At 31.8% G+C, this 7,027-nt stretch overlaps 1 pseudogene; it reads right to left on the bottom strand.

Moving 5' to 3' along the window:
* Positions 1–1,928: 1,928 nt before the first annotated feature.
* On the bottom strand, positions 1,929–3,029 carry LOC149243905 (UDP-glycosyltransferase 92A1-like; annotated as a pseudogene).
* Between the last annotated feature and the right edge of the window lie 3,998 nt (positions 3,030–7,027).

Raw genomic sequence — 7,027 nt, 5'->3', positions numbered from 1 at the left:
TCAAGATTAAAAAAAGAAGATAAACACTAACCAAATTATAACTTTATAATTATAAAAAAATTAATATATGAGTTTAACATATATACATTTAAAAAAATATATAATAACATTTTTAATCGTGGAGGTTCACTTCATTTTACTATGGAGATTCTCAACTCATAAATAAACTTTGTTATAATATCATGGACTAATATCATGGTTCATCACAGAAGCTTGAATTTGAATAACATAACTTATTTCATAACACACTTATTCATATAACATTTGTCTAATTAATCAAATTAATTAAAAAATATACTTAGTGTAGAAATAAATGTAATTATTATTAAAAATATTTTAAAACATTTTATAAAAAATAAAAATTTACTATCCACCTAATAATTATTAATAATTAAATTAAAATTATAAAAAATCAATTCTAAAATAAATATACCACCTAATTATTTAATAATTTATTTTAATGAAATTGAACACTTTCTTTTCCAATACTCCAAATGGACGAAGTTGCAAGGTCCCATGACATTATGTTAAATCATATAATAAAAAAAGATGACATTTTCACAAGCGGAAACCTAAACTTTGGGTCTTTGTAACTAATTACACCTCCTCCCACCCTTTCAATTATTACATATTAATCACACCCCGTCAACGGCGGATACCTCTGCACCGTTTTTGAAAAATTATTTAAAAACTCGGAGGAGTTGTCTTTTAACTTTATAACTTGTGTTTTATTAAGAAGATCTTTCAAAGACAAAAATTTTTCTACTTGAATGGGTTTGGGTTTATATAATCATTAATATTTTAATTTTTTTATTAATTTTTATAAGTAAAAATTATTATTATTTTAATATTAAATAATAATTGGTTTATAATAAAATATTTTTTTTAATATTTTTTTAATTTTTATAAATAAAAATTATTATGGTTTTAGTATTAAATAATAATCTTTTTATAATGTTTTTTTTAATAATAATGAATATTTACAGTAGATAAAATTTGTGCTTGGTCATAGTAGATATTGGGGTTATATCCTCTGTCGTGAGATTTTGTTTATGAGAATTATAGAGTTCAAAGGCTTCGGATTAGTAATACAGATTAACAAAATTGACTACAAGACTTGCTTTCTCCTGCCACACGTATTTTTTTATATAAATTTTTAACTAGCAATTGCACCAGATGTTGCAATGGAAACGTCGTAAGGCATAAATTCAAGAAATACAAGAGCAACAGATGCTAACAAAACATCTAGAAGTGCACCACCGTTTGCCTAGACAACTTGAATCGAAGGAGGAAAACAATTTTTTGAATGAGTTCAAGAGCAACATATGCTAACAAAACATAACATACAATTTTTTGAATGAGTTCAAGACCAACATATGCTAACAAAACATAACATAAATTCAATAGCAACAGATGCTAAGAGAACATCTAGAAGTGCATCATCATTTTCCTAGACAAGTTGAATGAAAGAGGCAAACAATTTTTTGAATGAGCATTCAAGCTCTAGAAAATCTAGAGAATATATTCTATATTTTTTTATTGTAAGTGTACAATTCCTTTGTGGATCATAATTGTCTTTCCTTTTACCAAATACCTTATCACAATCGCTTGCTAGACTACCAAAACAATTTTTTTAATGAGCATTCCAGCTCTAGAAAATCTGGAGAATATATTCTATGATTTTTCTTGTAAGTCTCTTTGTGGATCATAATTGTCCTTGCTTTTACCGAATACCTTATCACAATCCCTTACTAGACTACCATTCTTTCAAGCACACAAATGTTTCTAGACCTCATTATTTTTGACACACCATTTTCATCTAAATTAACTATTTTTACCTTTCATAAAATCTTTGAGATTTTTCATCCAAGATCATAGAACATGAAGAGGTTAGTACTCTTCCTAACATATAATGAACTATTATTTCTCTAAACTAGCAACCTAAACAAATTTGTTAAACAAAAAATATTAACAATCACAATTTTTGGATTGTTTCTATATATATTATTCCAACCACAGTGACTAAGGAACCCTCCAGTAGAAGGATGTGACAGGATCAACAACTGAGGCGCCCACTTTTTGATAAGCAATCCTTGCTTCTTTTCCTTCACTCGCTCTTCAAATCCATCTCGTAGAAACTTAGCCAATAAATCTGAATTGAATGGGACCTCCAACGGCGGCCTGATGACCCAAATGAAAGGTTGTTGACTCGACTCCAGCCCCAAAGCCAGCTCCTTCATGTGTGACGACGATATCGAATTTTGGGTTCCAAAGGAAACATAGAGCACAGAGGAGGGTACCTCAAAATTGAGCCATAACAAAGATGCCCTTTCCTATTCTGCCTCTGCCTGCTTGCCCCGCAGTAGAAATTCCGAATCAACAGTTGTATTTGAAGTAGAGGAAGAGAGAAATGAAGAGGGTAGGATCGGTCTGACCGCCCAAACCGGCCTGCTAGTGGATTTTCTCATGTGTCAGAGATTGCTATGCTCAAGCTCTTCGAACGTATTACAGATTGACCCCCAACTATGCACGTTGCGAGATATCTAGTGATTCATGAACAAGATCGAGGGATCAGATCCTATGGCCATTTTTAAATATAGAGGGAGCTGAGATCAATCCATTGTAACATGCGGCATATCGGGCAGAAGAAACTCCTCGGCGTCGGTCTTCGTGTAAGGTAGATGAGTGTAGATAGAGTAATAGACGGAGGTGCCGTAAGCCCCAGAAGTGCAGAACTGGATTCTTGGTATTACCAACATGTTCCCTATGTCCAGTGTCCATCCCAAGAACATGTCGTTGATGATGCATAGCGGCAGGTGCCCGCCATCTTCTTGAGTGATGTGGCGAATGAGGCACTCGAAATGGGGTTCCAGGTGCTCTGAGGCTTCCAAGAAACGGAGCTTGGCAAGCTATAGGAAGGGAATAATATGGCCCTGAGCCATGAAGGGGAGCATCACCACATGGTGCTTAGCCTCTTTGGTGGTGATAGTGCTCAAATTCTCAGCGGGGAAGGGTGTCGTAGAATCCATTACCGGTGGAAACTTTAGGCAACGAAATGGCCCAAGAACTCGAAAAATGCATAGGTTGGAAAGATTGCACCTATTGCTCTGTAAAGCTTGCACCTCCTGCTCAATCAATGATTCACATTTCACTAAACGGAAGGCGTGCGAGCAAGAAAATTAAAGTTGACTGAAGCGATGATGTCTTTGGTGAGAAATAACTTACAATCCATTTAAAAATCAGTGTTCTGCTTCAGAAACTCATATGATGCTCTACAAATAAAGTTCCATAGGTTAATCAGTTGCCGAATCTATTTGTATAAGAAAACAAAGCCGAATCTGTTTGTATAAAAAACAAACAAATCCCTCAAAACCCATACAGTTTTTTATAACCTCAAAAGCTTATCCTCCAATAGACCAAGATTCAAGATTCATGTTGTGGCCTCTTAATATCTCAATTTTGAAATCAAGAACTTTAACCCAATCAACCACAACTGCTCCGTAGATAGCGCCTCGTCGATATAAAATGTTGAGGTTGGTTGACGGTTCATAAAGAAGTCGGTTACCAGTTCATCACCCTCCAACTACCGAGTCGCAACCGCCGCGCCATTCAATTTAAATCAATGGGTAATTACAACCTAATCATCCAACAAAAGATCCAATGGCATAGATTATGACACAGAGGCAGCGAAGTGAGTTCTTTTCAAATGGAAACGCCTTACAACGTAATTATATTAACTTTTTAACATTACTCAAAAATATTATCCATCATTATTATAAAATCTATTTTAAATTTATTTTAAACTTATATTTATCAGTTATAAAAAAATCAAATTACTTAATATATGAATTTTAAACATTTAATTTAATATATGATTTTTAATCATTTAATTGAATGTAATGTATCAACTCTTTCCTATTACATATAAGAAATTTGATTCTTATGGTCTATAATAAATAGAAGTTTAAGAATACTTTAAGCCACTTTATTTTTTTAAATATTTTTATATACATAAATTATTTTATTGTTATTTAAAATGGATTTATATTAATTTGACATTTATATATACACACAAACTTATCTTATTTTTTATTTATTTTTTTTAAATATTTAGATACAAAATTATTTTATAAAGTTATTATAATATATATATATATATATATATATATGAAAAAATAATATTTATGATTTTAAAACATCTTTATTAAAAAAAAATTATTTATTTGAACTAAATCAAAATTGTAGTTGAAGTGGTATGATTCACATTTTGTGTTCTCAGTTGTGTGGGTTCAAGTCTTGGATAGTTTTAATTCCTCCAAATGTGGTTTCTATCCTCAACCCCTCCCCATGAGGTTTAAACCTCAAAAATTATGAGGACTAAACAACACACAAACTAATTGGTCTACATCTCATGGGTTCCTATGATTAAATGTTATCCTTGAATTAAAAAAGCATGCATTCATATCATATTTTTCTTTCTTAATTTGTATTCCTTATATAATAATCATTAATGGATCATTTAGGAAAATATATTGAAAAGGTACAATAATGTTAATTAAAAAATCCTTGATGGGGGCTTTAACCATCATTGCAGATGTGGATGACAAAAATGTGACCTTGGCATCGGGCAGTGATGTACACCAACGTGCTAGATGGTTAGATAATTTAATGTCGATCACCATGGATGTGGCTTTTAGAACGTTGCATGGCATCTAGAATTAATCTCACTTGTGTCTTCGATGCCTACAAAATTTTCGATGTGGGACATAACACAAAGTTCATTGGTATGCTTTCCCATTCTACACTATTGATCTTCTCATTATTGTTTATTCTGCTCATCAGGGAATTATGTTACATCATCCTCCTTTTCACATCTCTGACTTCTTTCTTATCCCCACCTTTCCATCTATGCTCATCGGAACATGTCGTGGATAAGTTTCACTCTCTAATTACTGTCAATACTCTGTTTGTCTTCATGGAAGGTCTCAACATTTTTTTTTGTTGCACTTTGCTAATCCTTCAACCTTAGGGCTTCTCATTCTCGCACGTTTATCCCTTCCTTTAGTGGCTACGACTCATTAGCATGTTCATAGCCATTGAGGTGGTGGAGGTTGTGATAATGTTGGAGGCTCATAGACTTGGTTTCATGCAGAGGATTCAACACATCATTGTCATACCCATACTCCTCTTGAGATTCAGTCAGAGATTAATGGCGCGAAAGAGAAATCTTGTCATGAGAGATAGGGAATTATTAAATCATAGGTTTTGGATGGTTTCACTAGGATTCTTGACACAAAGAACACCATGAGCAAAAAAAAACACTACTTGTATTGGCACTTGAAAACTCTTTTGGGAAAGGTGCAAGTGGATAGAAGGGATGCACAGGATAATATTCTAAGCAAGTTGAATGAGTTTAAATTGTTTTTGATGGATCTCAAAAGTCATCTTGCTCACTTTGAACTAGGCTTGTCTCTAATCTTGGTAAAGGCATCCTGTGGCAAGCATAAATATGTTCTTCTCTTTCGAAAAAGTTGAGATCCTAAATTTGGTTTGATTTTTCCTAGTAACAAATCAACATAAATCTTCACGATTTAATATGTACTTTATATTTTAAGAAAATATAATATATTAATTATAAAAAACACTTAAAAATTAATTAAAACACTTAAAATAAATAATAAAACTATTAAAAATTAAAAATTTTGTAAAAGTATGCAAATACAACAAATAATCATGAGAATACTAAACGTTTCAGATAATAGATATTATAAAAAGATCGATAAACAAAAAAATTAGAGTGATGTACCAAGACCAATATTTCAAATATAACCCATAATGAAATTAATAAAAAAAATAGAACCTTATATGTTTACTACTTGATGAATCACCTACCATAAAAAAACACAATTGTTTCATATTTGAATCACCAAGTAAAATTAATAGTATCTCTTATTACCATTTTTTGAACTTAGTGCCTATGTATCTTTTTAAACATCATTTTAATGACTAGTTTTATTAAAAAAAAAAAAATACTCTAAACACCTTTATTTTTTTTCTATGAAATATAATTATAATCATGGTCTTTATTATTTCATTGAAATTGCTCTACAACTTTGGACAATCCAACCAATTACTCGTCAATTTGCAAGATCTCTTGGTTTACTTCTTTTTGTTGCTATTCTACCTCATAAGCTGATAAATAAAGAAACAACTCGCAACAACGTATTGGTTTCTTCAATGGAAGATTTGGTTAGTGAAACCCTTAAAGAGTTAGTTGATTATTCTGAAAGAGAAAATCAACAAGTTAAACTTCCACCTATTGAGGAATATTTGGATGGTGAAGGGGAATATTTTCAATTTTTTTACGAAGAACAACCAAGACAATGAGAAAAATCATATTATAATGAGGATTTGAATGCTTAGGGAGAAGAATCTTCAAATTCAAAAGGAGAAGAGAAGGAAGAATAAGATATGGTTGATGAATAGTTGGATTGGATGGCCCAAGGGCCACTTTCTTTTCCGAGAAATCATCATTATATGCCTAAATACCTGAAAACTATGCTTTTAAATTTTGATCGCAATAAGAAGACGAAAGTTGAAGACCATATTGATGACTTTTACATGCATTTTCAAATGATTGAGGTACACTATGATGATTCACTCTAGAAGGTAGAGCATCGACCTGGTATCCCAGTCTTCCACCTAATTCAATCCACAGTTAGAGGGAGTTCAAGAAAGCGTTTTTGGATAAATTTGTTGATGATAAGACTCCCTTGTTGCTAAAATATCTTGGGAATATTAAGATAGGGGACAAGGATAAAGTGAAGGATTTTAGGAAAAAAATTACGTGATTATTGAATAAGTTCCCCACATATGTTCAACCACATGATTCAATAACCAAAGATTATTATACAACTTCCTTTCCTACAAATATTTTTGTGTTTGTTAAAAGAGCTGCAAAGGATACATTGGCTTTGAACTTTGCAGAAGCGATAGATGTTGAAAAGGACTTGTGGTCTATTGGAGC

This window comes from Pinus tabuliformis, chromosome 8 (assembly GCF_031772625.1).
Source record: "Pinus tabuliformis cultivar Carrire ecotype Pingquan chromosome 8, CPIR1, whole genome shotgun sequence".
In the NCBI taxonomy this organism is placed as follows: domain Eukaryota; kingdom Viridiplantae; phylum Streptophyta; class Pinopsida; order Pinales; family Pinaceae; genus Pinus; species Pinus tabuliformis.
The sequence above is the reverse complement of the archived record's forward strand: the minus strand, read 5'-3'. Positions and strand labels throughout refer to the sequence as shown.